This window comes from Taeniopygia guttata, chromosome 3 (assembly GCF_048771995.1).
Source record: "Taeniopygia guttata chromosome 3, bTaeGut7.mat, whole genome shotgun sequence".
NCBI classification, from domain to species: Eukaryota; Metazoa; Chordata; class Aves; order Passeriformes; family Estrildidae; genus Taeniopygia; species Taeniopygia guttata.
The window spans coordinates 102,891,768-102,915,463 of record NC_133027.1 but is presented as its reverse complement, the minus strand read 5'-3'; the positions used below and the strand labels follow the sequence as shown (position 1 = coordinate 102,915,463).

The following is a 23,696-nucleotide window of genomic DNA, read 5'->3' as shown; positions in this document are numbered from 1 at the left end:
GAGATACTCAGCTCTACAACTTCTGCAGTAGCTGTCTGTGATGCTCTTAATTTGCTGTCCTCTTCCCAGAGAGTAATCGAGTTACTATTACTGCATGTGCATGCAGTAATTAATGTGGCATGGAAAAACAGTAGGGCAGACACTGGAGTTATTTAGATTTATTCTTTAAGAATAGAAGATCAGATCTACAAGATTTTTGTCAAAATTTCATTAATCTCTGATAGTATCGAAAAGGCAGGTCACTTCTCCCATGGTGGTCACTCTGGTTAGTAGGAAGCAAATGAAATTACGGCATCAATGGAGGAAGATGAGCAATGGAGTGTGTGTAGGTTTTGATTTTGGAGTGGTTATATTTTCCCCCTCCTCCAGCTGCTTTAATGAGGGTAGTGGTTTTCTTTGGTTTTTCTCTGTAGCTCTGCAATGCTTAACAGCTTGTTACTGAGGGACCTACACCTGGAGTGCATGGAAATCCAAGTTAGTGAAAGACATGGAAAAACATGTTTAAACAGATCACAGCTGAAGCTGAGACCTTAATCTTTCTGAGACAGAAGGTAGCCAGCACAGCCTCAGCCGTTCCATCAGGAAAGGTTAGTGTGAAGTACCAAGCTTAACTCACTCACTGCTAGAGAAATGATGCTGAAAATCAGGTAACAGCAGTTTAGTTTCACACTTGAACATATGAGGAGTATCCTCTCTCTGCAAGAGATTGCAGCTTGGCAAAAATAATGTCTTTGCATGGGGATTTGTTGCTGGCAGTAGCTAAAATCCTGAAAGAGCAGTATTTCTCCAAATGACTTAAAGTCAAGTCAGACATGGAGGGCTCTTAGGCAACGTGAGAGTTCCCCTTTCGAAACAGTGGTTTGGAGAGAACAAGTCATTGGTCTGGGCTAGGACAAAAATAAAACAAGATAAACAAGGATGGACTGCTGCCATCTTCCCCTTCCCCTTTATCTCTAAACCTTAACCTAAAACTGCAAATATGAGGTTAATGCAGTGTAGTGTGTCTGCAACTGCTGAAACCAGCTATGTTTTAATACAGCTTACTTATTTTGATGATGATGAAAGGTTGAAAGCTCCTCTAGGTAACAGAAATATTTCTATGCTTTTAAAGTTCAAATGAAAGTATTTTTTAATATTACTAAGAATATTTTCAAATTAAATAATTAATTTTCCTGAAAAAGCATTTAATGAATTTACTTATTCTGTGTCGTGTTTCTAATCCACAGAACATAGAAATAAACTATTTGCAAAAACCTGTCCAATTTTTGCTAACATATTTTTCTTTAATATGAGCTAAAAAGAGAGGAAGTGTCAATTCATAAAAAGTGAAGCTAACCACACAATTTTGGTAGCAGGTCACTTGCCACTAACAAGTACTTCACCACTTTGCAGAGCTCTGAATAGCTGTAGAATGTACTGTGGAAACAAGAACCACAGCAATAAATTGGGATGGAAAAATATTTGCTTGAACTTCATGAAGAAGAAGCTGCTTAAGTGATACGTAAGAAAATGTATCTGTTCCTGAGTTGCATTTTGCCCTGTACTATAAATAGCATTCTGAAAAACTAATCCTTCAAGATACTGGTGATGTGATGGTGACTTTATTCCATAAATACCAGATTAGATCCTGTCCTATGCACTGATTTATCCAGTTGAAGTATGGTAGGGAAGGAGTGAAAATCACGATAGCTGCAATTCTGGACTGTACATCATTCAGCTGCTCCTTCCAGTACATGTGATCCTTCTTTCAAATAATGTGAGAGTTTGTTGGAGGTTTTACCCAAACATGACATTCCTAGTTTTCAAACAACTTGATTCTGTCAGGAACTTTGTTCTGACAGATCTTTTTTTAAGGAGATGTCTTAACCAAATTGGCTTCAGGGTATCTTCTTGTGACAATGCCTTAAGGGGCCACATGCTGGCTGGCTGAACCAGTGACACCGTGTTTTCCTGTGTTCAGTAGGAGTGCAAGACTCTGAACCAAGTTGAGCTGGATGGAGGATATTAAAAACCTAGAAATGTGGAATACTGTGTTGAAGATAAGGCTAGATTAATTCTCAACACTTTAAGCCTCTGTTAAGAAGAGCTGGGCTCTTGGATTTTGATCTGTGACCAACCCCAAACAGAGCCACTCATAGGTACAGGAGGAAAACTTAATATTCATTGAAATTTCACTGAGGTTCTTTTTGGTAAGTCCAAGATGTTTACTAAATAAATTGAATAGGATGGTAATGATTATTACAGGACCCCTTAAAGCATATTTTCCATCTCACTTTTCATCTCTGATAAGTAGATTATAAGAGCCTGCCTTGTATTGGGAACTCTGACAGGTGAAAAGTGCTCTCTGTTCGTAGCACATGCAGGGCTCTGACCTCTGGCATGCTTTTCATCCCTCAAACTCTGCTAGATAGTGCTTAAAGAAATACAAAGTACTTGCCGAGACTCAAAAATGTGACCATGGTAGAAGCTGTTGTTTTCTGAGGGGGTCTCATTTATCTCCATATGGACTTCAGTTTCCCCCAAAAGCTAAAATTTCAGTTTAAGAATGACCTCGGAAATAGGGGTGGGGGGTGGCTTGTAGAAATCTGAAGAAGCGTCCAGCAGGACTACAGCTGTTCTAAGGAAAGAAGCCATCCTCTCTTGGATTGGGCTGCAAACTGACCCAACCTGAGGGATGGAAAACCAGCAGTCTTCCTCAGAGAGGTCTGGATTGCTCCTGGCTGATCCTGGCTGTGCTGCACCAATTTTAGGGCCACAGCACATGGGAGAAGTGAGGGTATGACTGCCATGAGCTGGGACGTGCAGGCCAGGTAATCTGTGCTCTGAGCAGCTCCTGTCACAGAACACCCATCTACCAACAAATGTATGCACAGCACTGCCCACCCCTCAAGGTTTGAAACTTCCCCTGTCTCACAGGAAAGGCCTCCACATCCAGAGCATGTGTGGTATCGGTGTAAAGAGAGCAATGGGCTGGTGGAAAGGGCACCACCAGTGCTGTAACAACTCTGATTCTGGGCTGCCACTCCAGTTGCTCTGGGATTAATGCTGTTACTGAGTTTAGAATTGATGAATGAGTCTTGAAACTCAAAAACAACGGCTTAAACCTGGTTATTTCTTGTTTCCTTGTGTACGTGGCTTTTCTAGGCTGTCTGCTTTTTCCACAGTAACTTCCAAGCCCTGCTTGGGCAGGGGTTGTCACCTCCCAACATAGCACTGATCACAGAGGTAGGTATCCTCCAGGCAGGGCTGCTGGATGCTTTCTAATCTAGCAATGAGGAAAAGCACCCACCATGAGAGAGTTTGCAGTGCTTCACTAAATAATTAATGGATACCAAAGTCTCCATGATTTCGGAATCACATGGACTCTGACTTTTCATGCAATGCTGTCTAGGTAAAAGGTTAAAACTATACCTACTCTAAAACAAATCTATACCATAACATGGAGGCAGAAAGATATACAGAATTAGTAGTACTGCTCCCTCCTTTGATAGGAGTCAAGCTGAGACAGAGACTTTATAAATGTTTTCCTTTTAGTTTTTTTCCTTTCACGTGACTTCTTGTTTGAAGGCTGGAAACAGACTTCTGTTAACTTTTGGTTATTAAAAACCAAAAAACAGTCTTAGAAAGAACTCGGGGTCTGACAACCCAGCAGGGTAATGGGAAACTTAATAAATATCCTGTTGTTATAACATCTGCCATTTTAGCATTAAGAAGCTCATGACTTTAGCTGTTGTATGATCACAGCCCCACTCTGTAGATAAGGGAAAGGCTGCTAGACCTCTATAGTAAAAGATTTCTGCCCAGCAGGGTGCTTTAACCTCTTGTATCCTGAAGCCATTTAGCTAAAGCAGCTTGAAAGTGATATAGAGACAGATTCCTGTGCAGGAGGGAGGGTCAATTAGGAGGGATAGAAAAGCAGTTGGACTCAAGGATTTTCCTGATTTTGTTCTCTTTGATGTCCAGAAGAACCAGGAAAAAAAACCCAAAACCAGGCCAAAAATAATGTGGTGGGGTTTTATGTTTTTTCTTAATTTGGTCCCACTTTGATTTTCTTAAAATTGTAGAGAGGAGATTTAAGAGACTGTCTTATTAAACGAATAAGCATCACTGCAGCAAAGCTATGGTAGGTGCCCATTGCCTGTAAGACAATATATATATGTCAACCACAAACACAGAGTGGTATTTTGGTTCATTTAAAACAGGCCAATGTAAGAACCAGAGCAACTGCACAAATACTGAACTCCATGCAGTGTCTCTCACCACCTGTTTCTGAGATTTCTTTAGCCTGTTGACTCATGTTTTTCTTTTCTGGAAGCTAAAGAAAATGCCTGCCATGCTGAAAATGCTCCTGGTTTGGTTTTAATCTCAGATGAAGTTCATCCAGAACAGTTCCATGGTGATAATGTTTCTGACTTCTTTATTTTTTGCTTTTATGTGTCAGGTGGTGAAATGAGAGCCCTCCACGATCTGCAGGCAGCCGGTGCTTCCCTGGTACACAGCTTCTCACGCAGGCAGAAGCAGAGGGGCTGAAAGAAAGAAGTTGTCTTGGTGCCCATGAAGAGTCTGTAGCGCACTGGGTGCGAGCAAGAGCTGTGGGGTTCAGCGGAGAGTAAATCCATCTTGTCCCAAATCACTCAGTTGTCCTCCCTCATTGTCCTCTCTCAGGGCAAGGAAGCACCACATCCAAGTCACAGCCACCTCCAGGACTGCTGTCAGTCTACAGAAGTATCACAAAAGTATGGTGGATCCCATTCTCTCACAGGATATAAGGATAAACCACCATGTTCTCACGCTGTTTAGATGCTTCTAAAAAGCCCGGAGGCATCAGTAGCACTCCCAAGTGCTTCCAAGCCCCTGTGTACTTTAGACAAGTGATCTTGCATAGAATTCAGGATCCTTAAAGCACATTTGTTTGCTTTAGACAGAACTGAGATTGTCTTGAAAAGGCTACCTATTCTGTTTGGGGAAAAAAAATCTTATGTCTACAGCAGAGATGCCATCTCGCATGGCATGACTGGGAGCCCAGACATCATCTGGGGCACTGGGGCACCCAAAGCCCTTGCTCGGGTCTTTTGTAAGCAGATGGTTTACTTTGTGTTCTTTCAATTTCTATTCCTTTTAGTGATGCTAAGGCAAAAAGAGAAATCCATACGCTCCCCCCAAATTTTGAAAATACCAGCACAAACATTGATGTAGCTGGTGGTGATTTCACTGCAGAGACAGACTTGAGGGATGATGACTTTTTGTTTTGTAAAACACTTTAACTTCCTGAAATAGTTATTTAAAAAAAAAAAAAACAAAACAAAAAACCAAACCAAAAAACCAAACCAAAAACCTGACTCCAAACCACTTTGTGTTTTGAAATACTTTTGTGAGTGAAATTACACATTCAAGTTCTCACAGAGTTTTTAGTAGAACAAAACATTTGGACCCCAGTAGCTTTTGCTAAAGGCTTTCAGAGCTGCTAACATCTAGAAAGACTGCTTTTGCATGGGGTTAATTAAATGCCTTAAAAGAATGAGACAGATTAAACTCAACAATGCAGTTCGACTGCAGTGCTGAGATCTTGCACTTAAACTGTGCTGTTGGATTATGGACATGAATTACTCTTTAAGCGATAAATATTGAACTAAATAATTATCTAAAGCTTCTGGGAAGGAATCATCAATAAGGTTAGGCTGAGAAAAGACAGTACTGTTAAAAAAAATAAAAATTAATAGTAGTATGTGTTGATGAGAACACAAGTTGTTCCCTGTGAAAGAACTGACAGGTTAGTCCACATTTCTTCTTTTTGACATACGGGTGGCACTTTATGTTATTTCTTTTTTCCCTTTAAAACCAGGCAAAAAAAAATTAGAATAATGAAAACCTTGAGGAACGCCTACCCTCTCTCCAGAGGCAGGTGGCAAACACCCACGGAGCCGCTGATTTACATCGCCTCAGCGAGGAGGCTGCAGGGAGGAGCAGAGGCCGGCGGCGTGTCGGGAGCGTGGCTGTGCCGGGATCTCGCTCTGCCTTTGATGCCGGCACAGCCCTGTCGCCATTTCAGTCTCCCGCCCTGCCGATGCTGAGGGGAGCGGCTGCAGCTCTGCAATCCTCCCGCTTGGCCTGTCTTTGTGCGAGGCTCAGCCGCCTTGCAGGGCCGCGCTCCCGGTGGGGGCCGGGGACAGGTGACAGAGGCCTGGCTGCCGGGGCAGGGGGACAGCCCCGCATTTACCTCACCCTGAGGCAGCGCCCTGGCCGGCCCTCACGGAAATCCCTCAGCCCTCCAGCACTGCTGGCTCGCCCAGGAGCTTTCATCCCAGCCCCAATGCCAGGGAATGGCCACTACCCGCAGGATCAGCCGCACTTTCTCCTGCCCGCGTCCCTGTCTAGAGCTGCCCCGCAGCTGCCCCAGAGGCGCCGGTGCCGCTGTCCCTGGGTAGGGACACCGAGAGAACCAGCGCCGGGGGTTTTGTGGCAAACGGAGCGGCGGCGAGGCTTGCCGCAGGGCCCCCGCAGCGCCCGGCGAGGAGAGCCATTGCCCTCAGGCTGTTAAAATGCAATTTGCTGAAAGGAAACCGCTCCGGCCGCATGCACCCAAATGCAGCGTCCAAGCAGCGCTGGGAACGCCGCCGCCCCATTAGCGGGGAAATCCATCTTTTACAAGGGCCACAATGGACCAGTAGCTTTACACCAGGTTTTCGGGGTGGGGAACAGCCTTCCTGTTGAGCAAAGCCTAAGAAGGAAATAACTGGCTCCAAACATCCAGGGGCGGCGGGGAGCGGAGAGCCGAGCTCGCTCTGAACTCCGCAGCTTGAGCTCGCCGCTACAATGAGCCGGCCCTGCGCCTGGATGCGCCGGTGGCGGAGCCGCAGGGAGCTGCCCTTATTTATTTGTTCCTACGGCACAGGCACAGACAAGGGCCCTGTTTTATGTTCCCCTGCAGGAAGGTGATAAAGTGCTCGGGAGCTGCTGGAATCCATTCTCCAATAAATTCAAAGGGAAAGGTCATTTTTTTTGTGCCTTGGAAGCTTGTGAGGGCTGAGGGATGCTGGAAGGCATTGAAAACTGAGGCAGCACATCGCACACTGGTGTGGAAGGAAGCCACCGGAGCAATTTTTCTGGTTTGTTTTGTTGCTTGTTCTTTTTTTCCCCTCAATGATTTTTACTCTGCCTGTGGCTAAGCGATCAATATCTCTTTGCCGACAGTAAATACTCCAGGCTTTTAAATGATGATGTATTCCAGGGTGAAACAAATTAGGTGCCTTATTGCTGCCCTCTTGTACTCAAACTAATTCTGTGGGTCCAAATGGAAATTCAGAGAGAGATTCCTGAACCAGGCTTGTGGGTGGCAGCAGATCTGAACAGGTCTGGCTTCAGCTGTCAGCTCTGTTGCTGATCTCTCTTCTTTCCCTGAGATGAGAGCAGAAATTCAGGAGAGCTGTGTGAGTAGCTCCGTAGGCTGAACCCATCAGGCAGATGCATGCAGCTGAGCATGAGCCTGTCTGGTGCACTGCAGCGTCCTTGTTTCCCTCGGCAGGAGGCTGCAGAGCTGGATTGGTGTGTCAAGCACAGCCCAGGCTGAACAGCATTGGCCCGATGCTGGTGGGTGCCACACCAGCAGGGACTTCTGCTCTGACCTCTTGGTGCAGTGGCTGGTCAAGGGGTGTTTCCCAATGACCAGCTACTAAAAGCAATCCTTCCCTTTTGATACACACCCAGGGAGCCACATGGGAACCTGTTTGGAGCCTTGAAAAGTCTGTCAAGGCTGTGACAGCAACCAATCCTTCTCCCATGTGTCCAAGGGAGAGCAAATCAACTTAATCAGGCACCAAGGAAGCAATCTGATTTGCTTCTGAGGTGGAGTTGGATGATTTGTGCAAAGAAATTGTTACAGAACAGATTATTCTCTTTGGTTTCCTATACTGTTTTGCTGAGGTGGTGGAGGGACTGTATAGCCACTCCTGCTGTGTTTCTCCCATGGCATCAGTGCTGCTTGAACCCTCCAGCAGAAAAACGTTATAGGACAGTTCAGAGAATGTCTGACTCCATTTCCCACATACTGCTACGAGAGCTCTTGCTCTGAAGGATTAAGATGACAGTGAAAGATGGAGGGGCAAAGACATTGAGCATTTTTGCTAGGAGACAATATTGCATAATAAAACACAGCTGGTCAGAGCAGGTGGACACCTCATGTCAGTGACCATCAGCCCCACTCCCTTATCCCCCAGAACTGTCACCCCTAGGTCCTAGCTCCCTGTTTGTTAGGGGGATGGGGATCCATGTAAAAGGATTTCTCTCTTCCCTCCTTTTTGCTTCAGGGGGTAGGTGCTGCTGTGTCAATAGTGGCAATAGTTCTTGTGCATTAATCCTCATCAGCTTGTATGTGCATACAGGCAAAGCGTGACATTTGCCATCAAGAAAACGAAATCCTCCCAGTTTTAGGTTGCCCTGCTCTGATATTCTACCAAATCTTTTCAAATCAACAGCCATTTCATCTCCATAAGCTAATAATAACCCTTGCAAAGCCTGTGAATCAGCAAAAAGCTCTCCACAGCTGCAACTGTCAGCAAAACGGGAGCTAACACTGTGGAGGGGTGGGTGTTGAAGTTTGAGCCCTGGCCTGTGGTAGATCTTAGGCAGCATTTGCTGAGCCAGACCCATCTCAGGGCTCTGCCTCTGTCCTAGCCACCTCCATGCTTGTGGTTGTCATTTGTGAGAGGAGTGAGCAGCATAAGACCAGGCTGCACAAATAACTACCAAAGTCTTTACTTATCCTTTCTCTCTAAGGAGAGTCCTCTGGATGCCAGAAGAAGGCAGATAAATACTTTGTTTCTTCTACTGCAACAGGAACCAGCTCTGAAAAAAATCTGCATTGGTGTCTGGCGGGAATATCTGGAGCCTTGGAGCTTGGCCTGATGCTTCTCATTGAAATGAGCAGGAATTTTGTCACTTGCTTCTCTGGCCTAAGTTTGCTCCTGAGGCTGGCTAAGGAAAAGTGAGTTCTGCTGCAAGGATATTTGCAATGGGAGTTGCCAGGTAGTGGGCAGGCTGCCTGTTAGGAAACCCTTTGACCCGAGTCCCCTTTCAGTCTTGATGTTTTCTTTTTTTCTTTTTCCCCTTGTGTTTTGCTCAAGGGGACCTGCAGGTTTGCTGCTGACCAGCAGGCAGTGCATGCAGCTGGAGGCCCAGGACCGAGGATGAATTGGAGAGATATGCTATCTGTGAGCACCAATGCCTGTCTAGCCTTGTACACCCTGTAGGAAAAAGAAGAATTTCTGAAAAAGACAACCCGCCAAGAGAGAGGCTGGGCAGTGCATGCCTTGTTTCTCACTCTCTTTCCATCAGCACCCACTGCTGAGCCCTTGTGGAAGCAGGCTGCAGAAGGAAAGACCTGTCAGAGCCAGGATGGCTCTAGTGACAAAGCTACAGTGATTTAAGAGCTTATGAACATGGGGTGCTTCAGACACTGTGCAAATAGAAAGAAGATCCTGCCTAGCAGCTAATCCCTGAGACCTTTTAATGACCAGGGCTCTTGTGGCTTTCTTCTTGTGATTCCTGGGTCTGGGTACTCTGACATCTGTCCACGTGGTGTAAGATTTGAAGCCCATACTCCAAAAGCCAGTCTGATAGTCAAGAAACAGTGGTTTGGGCAATTTTTCAATCCTCCAGCATATTTTGGGGCATAATGTTGATGAGCTGTAGTGAAACTCCCAGGCAGGTGAGGTGGCTGAGCCAGCAGAGGTGTTGCAAGGTGCTGCTGAGTGCCACTGCTGCAGCAAATGCTGTGAGCAGCCGGTGACTCAGGTCTCTGCTGTATTTCCTAATGAAAGTCTGAAGGATCTGGTGTCTTTATTAATCACTACAGCTCAGCTCTCCACTGTTAGTATCTTCCCATGGTTTTGTGTATCTTGGCATGGTTAGATAACCAAACAATTTTTTGAGTGCTCTGATGAGAAAAAAACACTGGTAGCAGACACCCAGGAGGCAGCACCATGGGCTGAGTTAAAACTCCAGGGCTGTTCTTTGTTACACTTGAGGTGAAAAGCTCAGGACCACTGCACCATCACTGTATGGTGCTCCCTATTTCAGGATGAGCCTGACATGGATGAAAAAGAAGAGCTGGAATGGCTGAGCAAACAGGTCTGCAGCTGAGGAGAGTTTCCACCATGCTCTGTGGGATTTCTGTGAGTCCAGCAGCTCACAGGATGTGTTAATAAGTATGCTGCAGCTTTTCTACTCATTTAGTGCACTACACTCCACACCTCCTTGAGAGCCTATATGGAATGAACTGCATCTAGTGCAGCCAAGGGGAGCTGCATCCTCTTGCTTGCTACATTGCTGCTTTGGTGGTACCTTTTGTGTCTGAGAGGATTAGAAGCACCTGAGCACCCAGAATTTAACACTGTGACTCCACCATATGTGCTACTCTGTGAGCTCAGTCTTGGCGGCTCCTTCGTTGGCCTGGGAGATTTTAGGTCAGGTATGTTGCTCTGCCCACACCTGGTACACCTGCCTGAAGGTGTAACTTGCTGCGCTGCCTACTGCTTTTATTTGCACAAGTTTTCAAAAGTGTCAGAGTGGCCAGACCTGATGGATTACCTGCCTGAAGTAGGTGGATGATCAGCTGAAGTGTTTTCTTGAGCATATATAGATTCCTACTTGTGTTGTGATATTTTAATTGCCGAGTTCAGCCTGCAGACTGAATTGGTGAACTCTCCTTGGTATTCTGTGTTCTGAAGTGAAACCCCTTTGTCAGGACACTTCCCTCTTTCCTATATAAAAGAAAATAGGATTTTATGTTTGAGTAAATAGAACATAAAGCGCAATCCAGAAGGTCAATTTAATGTGAGATTGCTTTATGCTGATTGGCAAGAATACACTTCTGTTTGTTATTCTTAGGTTTTGATGATATTCTCTTACTGTGAGAAATGAGCACTGCCAAGAAGAGCTGAAGACATGGCTTAGCTATGAAGGGGAAGTACAAAAGGCTGACAATGCAGGAAAAATACACTGCAAAACATACACACAGGGGACTGATTCTCTTAAGCTGTGTGACTGCTGGGGCGCCCAAGGACTTGTGGTTTCCTTGAAAGGCACCCACACAGATTTCGTTTCCCTGCAGTGCACACTCATGACCCCATGGTATTTCTGGCAAGTGCCCATCATGTGCCTGCCAGCAGCTGCATGTGTGAAACACAACAATCAGATGTGCTGCTGGCTGGGGAGCCTGAAGTCATCCTGAGGCAGAAGCCTGAAGATATTGAGGTAATGGTCTGGAAGCATCATCCCAGAAAACCATCTTAAACAGGGCTGGACGCAGAGCTGGCATTTCTCTCCTCTCCCATAGTCTCCAGATGCAGTTGCAGGTGCTGATGGAGTAGCCAGCATTGCCTGGCACATGGTGCAGAGGGGGAATGGGAAGGGGATGTGGTGCTGCCACCATGGAGCAGAGCAGGTATCTCCTCTCCTCCTGCTGCTGCCAGAGAGGCGGGTAATTATCATATCCATTTTAGAAATGAAGAAACTAACGCAGAGTGCATAGGCGGAAGGGGAGAGTTTTAGGCATATGTGGGTGTCTGAGATGCAAATGCTTTGGGAAACACCACGTTGTGCCTGATTTGCATTTGTAGGCAGCAAATACTTGTACTGATGTGACCCAGAGGGCAGTGTGAGGGTGCAGGGAACAGGGTGAACTCCCCACGCTTCCTTGCTGGGGATCCCTCCCTTGTGTTGGCTGGGGCAGTCACTCCCCTTCCTTGGATCTGCTCCAAGGTAAGTGTTCCTGGGTTCCCTCAAATGGCAGCAGTGATGGGATGGCTTTGGATGGGATGATGTTTCCCTCTTCACTCTGCAAGGGCAGCCCACACTGCCAGCCCTTTTGGTTCTCCCAGCTTTGCCTCCATGCTAACTTTTCTCTTACAAGCAGAAATCTATTTCAAAACTCAGCAGATTTATTTTGCTTCAGGACCTACTGATTTGCTTGCTTGGATATTGCCCCTACCCAGGCTGAATGCTGCTTATCATCTTCCAGGTGCTATCGATGTTCCTGGGCAGGAGGCAGAGCTGATGCCTGATGCTTGCCCCTCCCAGTCCCTGCAGGACTTTGGACACTCCTTTTTATGATGATGATGTAAGTGTTGAAAACTATCACCTGAGTTGAACTGCAAAAGGATGAGGGAGTTTGCTTCAGTGGAAAAACAGATTATAGTTATCCATAACAGAGTCAGCAAATGTGTATGCAATCATTTCCTCTTGAAGACCTTGGTACACCTGAGAAGAAAAACTTTCTGGTTTCTCTGAAAATAAAAGAGTTCATGATGACTTATCCTTAATGAGCCACCCTGTTCCTAACCTTCATTTTCCAGTTTTCAGTATAGCTCTGGCATTATTTTCTCTAGAGAAACAGCCAGAGTCATATTTTTTTGGGAACTTTGAGGGTCAACATTGTTAAACATCAACAGCACTTTTTCAGTGGCAGCCAAAGGCTTTTTTTTTTCTTTCTGACCCGAATTGGTGGGTTTCCTAATTTTATCACTGCTTTGAATCCTCCTGCACGCATCTGCTCAATTGTTGCTGTTAGAACACAGTCCCACCATTTTCCCAGAGGGCACCTAGATAAGCTGTAGTGCCCTTTTGATGTGCTTTCCCACTTTCTTTTTCCATAGGAGCAAAGAAACAAAGGTCTTCACTCGCAGTGCTGGGACTTAGATTCGTCTTCATATGTCAGGAAATGCAAGGTTGCAAAATACTGTTGTTTTTTTTTTTTCAAGAATCTTTACCATAACAGTGATAAAAATATTTTAATTGACTTCCTTGTGCTGTGTGACCTCAGTTCAATATTTGAATGAGAGTATCCTTTCACCCATGGCTACTTGCATCAGTCCAAAATGCAATTCCTTTTTCTGCAAGTAATATCAAGATGATTTAAAACCAAACCAAGATGAAACAAAAACAGAAAGAAAACCTGAAAAAATAATTCCATTTTCCTTTTTGGGAAAAAATCCCCGTACAAAATGAGTGAGTGAGCATGTGATGGAATAGCACAGCCTCTGTGTGGGATACACCTCTGCCATGGGTGTGTAAATACTGTGCAGAAAATGCCAGAGCAGCCAGCACTGCTGTGAATGCTGGATGGCACAAGCTTCCATATGGGAGCCTCAAACCAGCATAGGGTGAAAAATAAAAGGACCTCCTGGTGAAAATAGAAGTTGTCAAAGAGGCTGAGCCTCAACTGGGCAGCTGGATCAATGGAGGAGCTCTTGAGAAATGCGTACTGTAACCTCTAATATTTCATCTCTTATCGGGTTTGAGTCAGTGTCTTTCATGGCACAGTTAACGTTGAGAGGCAAGCTGGTTTCAGCAATAATGTGTTTTGTTCCACTGACCTCGTTTTTGTTGAATGTCTTGCCTTGGATGTTTTGCTATTGCTAATGTATGTTGCTACAATGCCAAGAAGATGCCAATTAGAAAACCAGTGTGGTCTTCTCACACCACTTTCCCCAGCATTCTCCAACCTTTAAAATCAAATTATAAGTATGCCTAAATACCTACTCCCTGGGGTGCTGGCTCTTTTGAAGACTACCTGTCCTGCAGGAAGCAGTGTTTGTGCTCCATGGGTTTAGTGTCACCATGGGAGTGTCCAGGAGAGCTGGCATTTACCTCTTCATTCTCCGTGGCTGCAATACAGAGTCGGCTGGGCAGGATGAACTGTGCCCTGGGAACAAATGAGGAGGCTTGGATCAGAGTGGCCTCCACATCTCTCAGGTTCTCTGTGATGGATTACAGGCCATGGTGGGGCTGGAGGTGGCACAATTAGGAATGGAAGCCCTGGCCATGGAGAAGGGGTGCTTCAGGTGCATATCCCTTCCAGGATGTTTTTTTACCCCTCTGATATTTAGTTATATTTCTCTCCTGCGTTTCACATCCATCATTTGCTCTTGCCTTTTTCTTTTTTGCTTTTAGTTTTGTTTGGAGCCTCTCAGCATGGACAGAGGGGCAGAGCTAGCATCTTCCCTCTTCCTCACGTAGGACATGGATTGCACCATATTTTTCCTTCACTTCCTGAGAGAATTTACTGCCAAGTAAAAGTGGGTGAAAACCCACACCCCGTGAGCTGTTATTTATAGCTGAGTATTGAACTGTCATAAATTTACTTGCTTTCAGGGCTGTCACTCAGTTCATGACAGGGCAGTGAACACATTCCTTGTGGGAGCCTGCCACCAGAAGAAGCTGCAAGCCCCTTCTCAGGAGGAAAGACAAGCACAGGCTGAAACACCCAAGCTGCAGTCAGTGGCAGAACATGGCTCCAGGAAGGATCATGTCTCATCAGTGGGTGTTGGCTTTCTAAGGCACCTCAAGTACCCTGCCAGGGTAATTAGTAGTGATCTGGATCAGACATCACTATGTACACATCTGTCTACAATGGTGACATGTTTCCTCATACATCTGCAGTCAACAGCATTTTTGAGGTGGATACACTCCCTAGCCTGCAGTAATCCCCTGCCTTGTGCTTGTTGTCACTCTGCACAGGAGTGTTTGTCCCAGATAGATCCTTGTGTTGTCTCCATATTGCTCCGGGATCCCCGGCTAGCTGGGAGTGTCACTGAAAAGTGAAAGATGGAGCTGGAGGGAAACGTGTTTAGCTGGGACAAGTCAGGCATTGCATCTATCAAAGAAAAGAGCAGCTTTTGATCCCACTGTGTTTGTGTTTGTTTTTAAGGAAAATAAATGGGCAGTTTATTTGTTGCAACGTGTTCATTTCACTCTCAATAGCTAGGTTAATACTTCCCAGTAATTTGCCATAAGAAAAACCTGGAAAGTCATGGAAATAGTGTTTCTCTTTCACCAAAACATTAACAACATGCAGCATGGACCATGCCTTTTCTCTGACTACTCCATAAAATGCTGAGGCATAGGTGTAGCAGCAGTTGATCAGGTCCAGACACCGCCTCTTGCTCTGAGCGGCCAGGCTGAGGTCATGTCTCAGTTAATTTTATTTTATTAATTTGTTTTTTAATTATTTGCTTTCATAAAAGGCTTGTGACGGAAAAGGCTTATGACGAAAAGAGGAGGGCAATTCACTACTGCACTTTTGTTCCAGCTTCCTGCAGGAAGGGGCCACAAGGGGTGTAGGTGCCCTTTGTGCCTTTGCAGTGCCAGCCAAAGACAGTCCAGAGGACTCCTGAGGGTGTCTGTAAGAAAGGCAGAGCCCTGCCAGCCTAGCAGGCGACAAAGGATGGGAGCTGTCCTTTGCTAGAAGGGAGCTGTGGAGACTCAGCCCCGTGGAGCCAGCAGCTGGGGCAGGGTGAGGGGTGTGGGTGAGAAGGAGGGAGATGCAGACCAGCGCTACCCGTTTGTGCTACTTCACCGTGACTGCTCATGCAACTCTTCAGACCTACCCTTGTGTTTCATTTTCTAATCATCCCACAAGAGCTCAAGTAAACTTGCTCGTCTCATCCCGGCTAGGGCCAGTCCTCCCATCTATGCCCTCGGTGCTATCCATGTTCTGTCTTCTTCCCCAGAGAGCTCCCTTCCCTCTATCAGCCTGTGATGGCTGTCCACACCAGAAATGCACACTGATTCCATCAGGTTGCCTTTCCCCACTTCAACCACATTGAATGAAATGTTGGCACCTGCACATAGTGGTATGATTTAGTTCAGCCTCCAATACTGTCACACTTCCAGGAATACTGTGGCTTTCATGGTGCTCCCAGGAGGTGCATGAATGTGTGCAAGGTGTCCTCTAGAACTTCCCAAGCTTTGGACTGTTTAATGGTTTGCTACAAAGTGAAATATGACAATCCTGCCTTTGGGTAGGAAGGGATCACATTCTCCCTTGCTTGTTCCTAGCATGGATTGTGTTTGCCTGCAGTGTTGGTAGACCCGATTTATTCACGTATCTCCTGTCTTGTGTTTCATTTGCTTTGGCAGCTTCCTAACTCCTGGTCATGCTGGATCATCACTGCATACCCAGCCACCTACATGACTGCCAGGACAGTGATAACCCACCTTGTCTCTTGAGGGTGGCTCAGATTACAGCCAAAGAAAAAATATTGTCTGCTCCATTGGTCTCCAGGCCCAACACTTGTATGGGACACGTTACCTGCTAGGTACTCCCACATGACTCATGACCACAAAAATAATAAAAAACTAATGGGTAAGCTGGCCTACAAGGTATTACTTGTTTGCTGTTATTGTCCAGGGCTGCTGACTGCTGCTGAAGGATTTCTACTGTGTAATTATAGCCCAGCATTAGCAACTCTGCCAGTCTGAACGGTGCTGCTGAGTGGCGTATGTGCTTATTGCTTCTATGGATGTGACTCCAGAAGATAATTACATGCACAGGAAGAAGACAGGATAGAAGCCTGATGGGGAGGATAAGGAGAACCTGCTTTGTGCCATCATAGGATTACATGCAAGAGTATAGTATTGTCTGAAGGGAGAACAGACAAGATACCATCGGCTGCTCCTGTTACTACACCCAGAATTCATCAAGGGCTGAAGACAAAGAGCCAGTTAATTATTCATTACATATGCACAAAAGGGGAAGGCAGAAACATACAGAGGGCTATTTCATAATTTTTCAGCCTAGCGAGGCTTGTTGGTTCATATTAACCAGCTCTTCTTCTTTCAAATCTAATTTTGAAATTGGCCAACACACTATTCCCCTCTGGCATTGGTCAGGCCAGTGGTAAACTCAGTTTTCTGCTCTCCTTGCTTAATTGGTACCTGTGAACCCAGGGTTTATTTTGCCTGCTTGCTCCAGCTTGTCTCAGGCCTTAATGCAAGGTCTCTGGGGGAGGCCTTGTGCTGTATAACGGGCCAGTGTTCTTCAAATGGCTCAGCTTTTCCCTTGGAAGAAGCTGATTCATCGACACGGAAACATTTTGCACAATGGTCTTCACCTCGTTTAAATTTCCAGTTAAAAGAGTGACTCATTTTGATATGGCCAAAAGTGTTTTCTCTTGTCTCATGCTGCAGTGTGGTGCCCCAGACCTGCCTGGCAGTCTGGGGGCTGTGCTTCCCCGCAGGAAGTGCGGGATTGTGCCTGAGTGGTTGCACAATCCTCTGTTGTATCTGACTACATGAAACTCCTCTACCTTCTGCAAGGCTGGGAGCTGATGGGAGCAGTGCTGAGCTTGTTCAGCTTGGGCCAGTCTCTTCTCAGAGGTCCACCTCAACCATGGTCTTCTCCTGAGAGATGTCATGTGGCCCTCAGGTGCCCTTTCTATCATGTGAGCAGCGCCCATAGGTCAGTGTTACATGTTACCTGCATGTTTTCTTCTGCTCAGGAACATCTCTTGCTTTGCTTCAGAGCATTTGGCAGTAAGACTGAAGTAACTCCATCCTAGTGAAGGAATGTCTGACTGTAAATTCCTTTCTCTGTCAATTGCTTGTTCTGCTCCTGACTGTACCCCTTTTTTAGACCCATTTCCCAAGAGCACTTTCATTGCTGCGTAACAGCAAGTTTTTAATGAGCACATTGTTGTTGGGATTCACAGAGCAGGCTTTGTGCCGCTTCTGAAGAAAGTACATTTGGTAGAGATTATTTTTCTGGAATGGTTTAATGGAGAGGAAACTGAATGTGTCCCCATAGTGGTTTTCTTTCAGGATGAAACTGCCAGAAGGGCAGGAGCGAAAGCCAGCCTGGTCCTTGCACCTGTGAGTGCTTCAGGAGGAGCTGGTAGCTGAGCTGGTCAGAGAGGCTGACCTCTTCACCAGGAGAGACAGTGGCTTGCAAATGATGCTTCCCCTTTCCTGGTTCCAAAGAAGTCAGCTTTGGAGATGAGCACCCAGGAAGGCTGTTGTGTGACTCCACACTGGTTTTCTCCTTGTGCAACGTGCTTTGCTTTTTAAGCAGTTCCAGCTACAGCCTCATAGATGGGAGGAACTGAACATGGTGACAGACTGAGAGCATGGGGCAGCAAACCACATTATAAACTCAGCTGTAGTCATCAAAGTCTGCCAGTTTTCAGAAAGGAACCAGTTCATTCCCATCTATATGTATCTACTGAGAAATCAGCTAGGGGAGAAAAAGTGAATTTTGAGTATGATGGACAGCACAGCATGGAACTGGGCCAGGGATTCTTCCCTTCCAGGTCAGCCTGAGCAGAAATTATTGGGAACTAGACATTGCTGCTGTGTGATGGCTTTTTGTTCTTGTTTCTAATGTGCATGTTGGACACATCAATTAGGAGTCCAAGCAAGAAGAACCAGAGGAAAAGGAGTAAGAGACACAATATCCTCCTCATCTTTGTTGGCATCCTGTTTGTCTGAGGCCTGAAAAAATGGCTAAAACTTCCTGCATACCAGATGAGTGGTTCATTGACAAAACTGGAACAGGAATCTTTATGTTTAAGGGACCCAAAAGTCAGAAACATGTCACCTCCTATTTCAGGAAATCATGGGTTGAGCAGCTGAACTTATGTGAACTTTTCCTCAGCAGGGGATTTTGGCAGGAAAGTGTACTATTTAAAATTTGGTGAGTTACCAGTAGTTTCCTTCAAAAGGATCTATCCTGCCCTTAATTAATATCCTTAGATCTAAGACTTTTATTTTGTTTAGGTGAACAAAGGTTGTGAAATGCCTTTGTGAAGCAAATCTAATCAAGTTGGTATTCCCCAGCTGGAGCCTGGAAAGCTGCCCAAAGTGCAGGGCAGAGGAGAGCGGTGTGATAGGCAAGATGTGATGACAACCTGCCAGAGGAGAGCTGAAAAAGGTGGAGCAGTGAACTGTCCGTAGCAGACAGTGATAATTCCATGCTTTTCTTCTCTAAAATGCTTGAACTGCAGGACACACTGGGAGTGAGTTTACTCCAGTGAGCCTGAGGCAGTTTCAATTATGCAACTGTTTGCTCAGCAGATGAGAGGCCCAGTTCTCTCTGATCTCAGTGATATTCAGAGAATAGACTCTTCTGAAGCATTCTCCAGATCCAGATGGGCATCTGCATGATGCCAGGTGTGGATGTGTTTTCCATTTTTCCAAGCCATGTTTTTGAAGGGGCTTGAAAATGAATATCTGAGGCCCCTGAAGACACAGAATAAACTGCTAGCATTCAAGGGACAGGATGAGCAGAAAGAACAGACAGGTTTCTGGGTTTTCATTCTGAATGTGTGGGGATGAGTCACCTCCAGGGCTGAGGTAACACATGCCCATGGGTCCTGGGCAACACATGCCAAGGGGTCTTGGACACAGAGGTACACAGCCCTGTCAGCCTCAGCACAGCAGCCTCTGGAAGGAAGACTATTCTCCAGAGTCTCAGTGCATTCCCAAGCCTTCCTCAAGTGATCTGCGACATCACAGATCTGGCAGTGACAATTCTGATTGTCTCCCCAAAGTGAAAGACTTGCCTTTTAACCAGGTCACTTTGAAGAAAACCAGGGACATGATCTCTGCAGAAGTTTGTGTCTGTGGTGCAGCTCCACAGCAGTGTCATGTGCCAGCAGCATCTGCGAGCACCGGTGAGCTCCTCAGAGACATTGGCAGTCCTGGTGTGTGGCTCCCACAGGGCAGGCTGGCCATGCAGAGGTTGCTGCAGCTGCAAATTGGCATCTCAGAATGTGCAGATGTCTCTGCTGTACTGATCTGCACAGCTGGAGCGACCAGCTTGACTTGACACATGCTAATCCAAGGGGCAGCAAGGAGTCTTCTCGTCCTGCCATGTCTCCTCATGGGAGTCTGTGGTGCTGGCAGTGCAGCGCCATCCAGCACAGCACTGACCACATGCTTGTTAATGGGAAAATTAGGAGAAATGTACCCAGCACGTCCATTCTGCTGGGCATCATGGGGCTGGCAGACTTCAGGGAGTGCTGCGGTTCACAAAGTGGAACGAGAGGAAGCATCAGCTCACCACTCCTGTGCAGCACACAAACAAGCAGGTCTGACCCCTGGCTGAGCGTTGTGCCCACATGCTGTGCGGAGTTTAGGGGTCTCAGGTCTTTTAGGGAAGGCAGGGAGCCAGAGCCCTGAAGCACAGGAGCCTAGAGGATTAAAACAGCCCTTCAGTATGGAACCCAAAGATCCTGACGTGACCCAGAGAAGAATGTAGGACAGCCTTGCATCAGGCCCAAAGTACACACCTGCCTTTTAAAAACAATCAGCAACTTTGATTACAGCACAGCGTGGCAGCCTGAGCGGGGAGACAAACAACGTGCCTGGTACTTATTATCGGGACTGTAATTATGCCTGGAGGTCCCATGCTGCCTGCACCCCCGCGCGGGAAGGGTTGTACCAGACATGATAAAAGATCATCTCTGGCCTGAAGAAATCAGGATCTCATTTAAAACATCCCGGGAGGGCGAGCCAAATGGGGATGGTGTAAGGGACTAAGGTTGGGAAAAAGCGGGGTGAGTTTGATTACAGATGAGGCTGCTGCTTCCCGGAGGGTTTGGGGACACCTCTGTCGCGCCGCCGTTGGGAATGGGCATGCGGGGCGTGGAGGCAAGACACGACAGCGCTATAGGCTTTGAGTCGAGGAGGAGGGAGGTGGGCTGCAGCTAGATATATATACATTTATATATATGTATGTGCGTGTGTGTATATCCAGAAGGAGAGGGAGGAGAAGGCTCGTCCCCCGGTGGAGGATGGGGGCACGCAGAGCCCTGTGCCAACAGCCGGGACCACGGCTCCCGGAGGAGCAGACGCTCCCCACGTCATGTCGGTGCCCGGTGTCGGTGCCCGGGGCCGGTGCCCGGTGCCCGGTGCCGGTGCCCGGAGCCGGTGCCGGTGCCCGGTGCCGGTGCCCGGTGCCGGTGCCCGGGGCCGGTGCCGGTGCCCGGTGTCGGTGCCCGGGGCCGGTGCCGGTGCCCGGGGCCGGTGCCGGTGCCCGGTGTCGGTGCCCGGTGTCGGTGCCGGTGTCGGTGCCCGGGGCCGGTGCCGGTGCCCGCCGCGCGGTGTCACTGCCGGCCCGGCGGCCGCGCAGCGCGGGGCTGTGACCGGGCTGCGGGCTGGAGCCCCGGGAGCCGCCGGAGCCCTTCCCTCCCGGGGTGAGCCGCCTGACCCCCTTCCCCTCCCTCCGCAAACACCGCGGGTGATCCGAGAGAGCTCTCGGGAAGGGGCGCCCCGGAGGGCTGAGCACGGCCGGGAGCGGAGCCGGGAGCGGGGCCGGGAGCGGGGCCGGGAGCGGGGCGGGATCTGCCCCCGTCCCGGCCGGGCGCTGGCAGCAGGAGCCAGGAGAGAGCAGCCAGAAGTGGCTGACCCGAGGCCGGGGCAAAGCCGGGCTGTGTGCCAGTGGTTGCGCTTTGATTTATTAGCAGCGTTATTGATTTTCACCTCTGTCTGGGCGCCGGCTTTGGAGCAGCTCCCAGCTGGCTGCCCTCCAGATGCTGCCGCCTCTGCCAGCCCGCTGCACCTTTCCAGAGCGGGAGGCGCTGGAAAGCTTAGGCTCTGCTACTGAGGAAGGCACATCTGGCGTTCCTTGGGTTGCTTGCTGGTAACTATCGACCCTGGACATCACAACTTTCTGGTTACAGATGGGACTTCTGCACCACTACAAAGGCCTCCAGGGCATTTAATGGGTATTTTTGGCATATGATGGATCCTCTTCTTTGGGTAGGGAGAGGCTGATTTCTGCAACCCCCAGGCTGAACGCACTTTCCCCTCCATTTTACTCGGAAGAAGTGTTCTCTAGGCTGTAGATTTGGTGAGCTCTGTTCAGGAATCTAGCCACAGGGAGAAGGGAGGTCTCCCAATCCCCCAGAAATCTCTGTGAGCAGGGTATTAACCCACTCACTGAAGAGAGACAATTTCTCCTCCTTGCCAGAAGCCTGAGAGCAGGGTTGCTGCAGATGAGTTTTTCTTCATAACAAACAGACATACCTGAGCCACTAACCTTGCTCTGACAATGCACAAAGGGCAGCATTTAACCATGTTACATTTTCAAGCAATCTTAACTTAATTATCCTTTTGAGCAGATTTTAATAGCTTTCTCTGCTTCCTCTGGCTTTGAATTTGCTTTGATAATTAAAGAACCTAAAATTTCCTATGTTTCTTTATGATGTCTGAAATTTACTACAGAAATTCTTTTTCTCCTCCAGTTTGAACAAGTTACCAGATCTAATATGAGATGACAGGCAAGAATTTTACACAGAGGGTTATACACCAAACAACAGTGTCTCTGCAGGCACCTGCCCTCGGAGACAACTCATTCAGGGTAGTTTTGGAAGGAAAAGTCCCTTATTCCCCAGGCATACTTAATCTCCAGCACCCCTGTGCTGTTTGTATGTCTGTGCACAATTCTTCTGGCATGTGTTTGAAGCACTTTGTAAGCACTAGCACCCAGTGGGGCTGGGGGTGGTGGGCACTCAGCCTGGTACTGGTGTGTGTGTTGGGTGGTGGTGTGGCCAGCAACAGTCCCTCAGGCAGGCCAGGGAGAAAAACACACGAGGACCTCTTCCCTTCCTTAAGCTTCCGACCCTTTTCACTGTTTTTTTGCCTTTTAGGGGTATTCTTCAGTTTATAGGGTTCCCTCCCAGATACAGGTGTCTCAGTGTGAGTGGTATGGTACAGTCTGCTATCTTGGGTGCCTTCACAAAATTACAGAATTCTATGACAGTCTTGCTTTTAGATTAAAAAAAAAAAAATCAATTCTGGCACTCATCTTCCTAGAAAAAAGCCTCACAACAGAATTGGAGCACACCCAAGAGGCTCAAAATCAGAAGAGAAATTAAAATATCCTGAACTTGATTTTATGTTAAAGCTGGCAATTTTGAAAGCACATTTTGAGTGTAAGGATAGGGAATTAGTGGATTTTGATAATTTTTTTGATTTTGGTTTTGGAAATTACTGTCTCAGTGCAGGTGGAAATATTTGCTTCTGCCACGTGTCTGTGCATAATGGTGGGAGATGAGAGATGCTGGGGCCATTCTAATCTGATTCAGTTTTAGAGACTTCTGGGCCCAGAGGTGCAAACTGGCACTGTCCTGGTTGTGCATTATGCCACCAAACCATCTCAAGCAAAGTTCCCTTCCCAAAGGTGGGTATTAACAAGCAACACTTCTTTTGGTGCTTTCCAGTGCCTCTCTTCACTGCCTCCTCTTCACCAGCTGTCAGTTTGCTAGATGGCCTCTGAATGTACCAAGGTGGATGCAATTTCCTTTCGTGACCACTGCAGCAACTCACACCAGATCCTACTGACCACTCTTTGGGTGGAGCAAAATTAGGTGGTGCTGGGTAGAGTCCTGTGGAGTGACAGTGGGTTTGGGGGCTTGAGGATCTTCCTCCCAAAGCACAGTCTGAGGCCAGTGCAAGAGCCTCAGCACACAGGAGACTTTGTGTGGTCTCTGTCACCAGCCAGCTTGGGCTGGAGAAAGGCTGCCCCAAGATGGGACCATCTGATCTCATGGAGAAGGCTGAGCTGGGCAAGAAGACACCTTCTGGAGATGAGCACCTGGCAGGGATCCTCCTGCCTGGAGGGAGGCTGGGAGAAATTAGTGAACAGTAGGTTTCTGTAGTATGAAGGAATAATGCAGCATCTGGACAAAACATAAGCTGTGCAGTCATTTTAGCTGTCTTATAGTCCTGCTTGCTTGAGGTGTGTTTAGGTGATGAACCAATTTCTGCACTCCCACAGACAAACTACATGATGCTGTGTACAACAAATATTATATAACAAGTTTATTAAAGACTGGAGAAGGCTTGGGCTGCTATGAACAAAGATGTGGGCAGATATGTGGATTGATCTGAATGCACCTACATGTTATTTTTGTGTATAG

General features: G+C 47.2%; 1 long non-coding RNA gene across 1 annotated transcript; it reads left to right on the top strand.

The window, feature by feature from the left end:
* The first annotated feature begins 11,261 nt into the window (after positions 1 to 11,261).
* On the top strand, positions 11,262 to 16,161 carry LOC115494518 (uncharacterized). The gene is made up of 3 exons (XR_012055316.1): positions 11,262 to 11,757; positions 12,017 to 12,115; positions 15,916 to 16,161. It is a non-coding gene; the product is annotated as an uncharacterized lncRNA (long non-coding RNA).
* Positions 16,162 to 23,696: the final 7,535 nt, after the last annotated feature.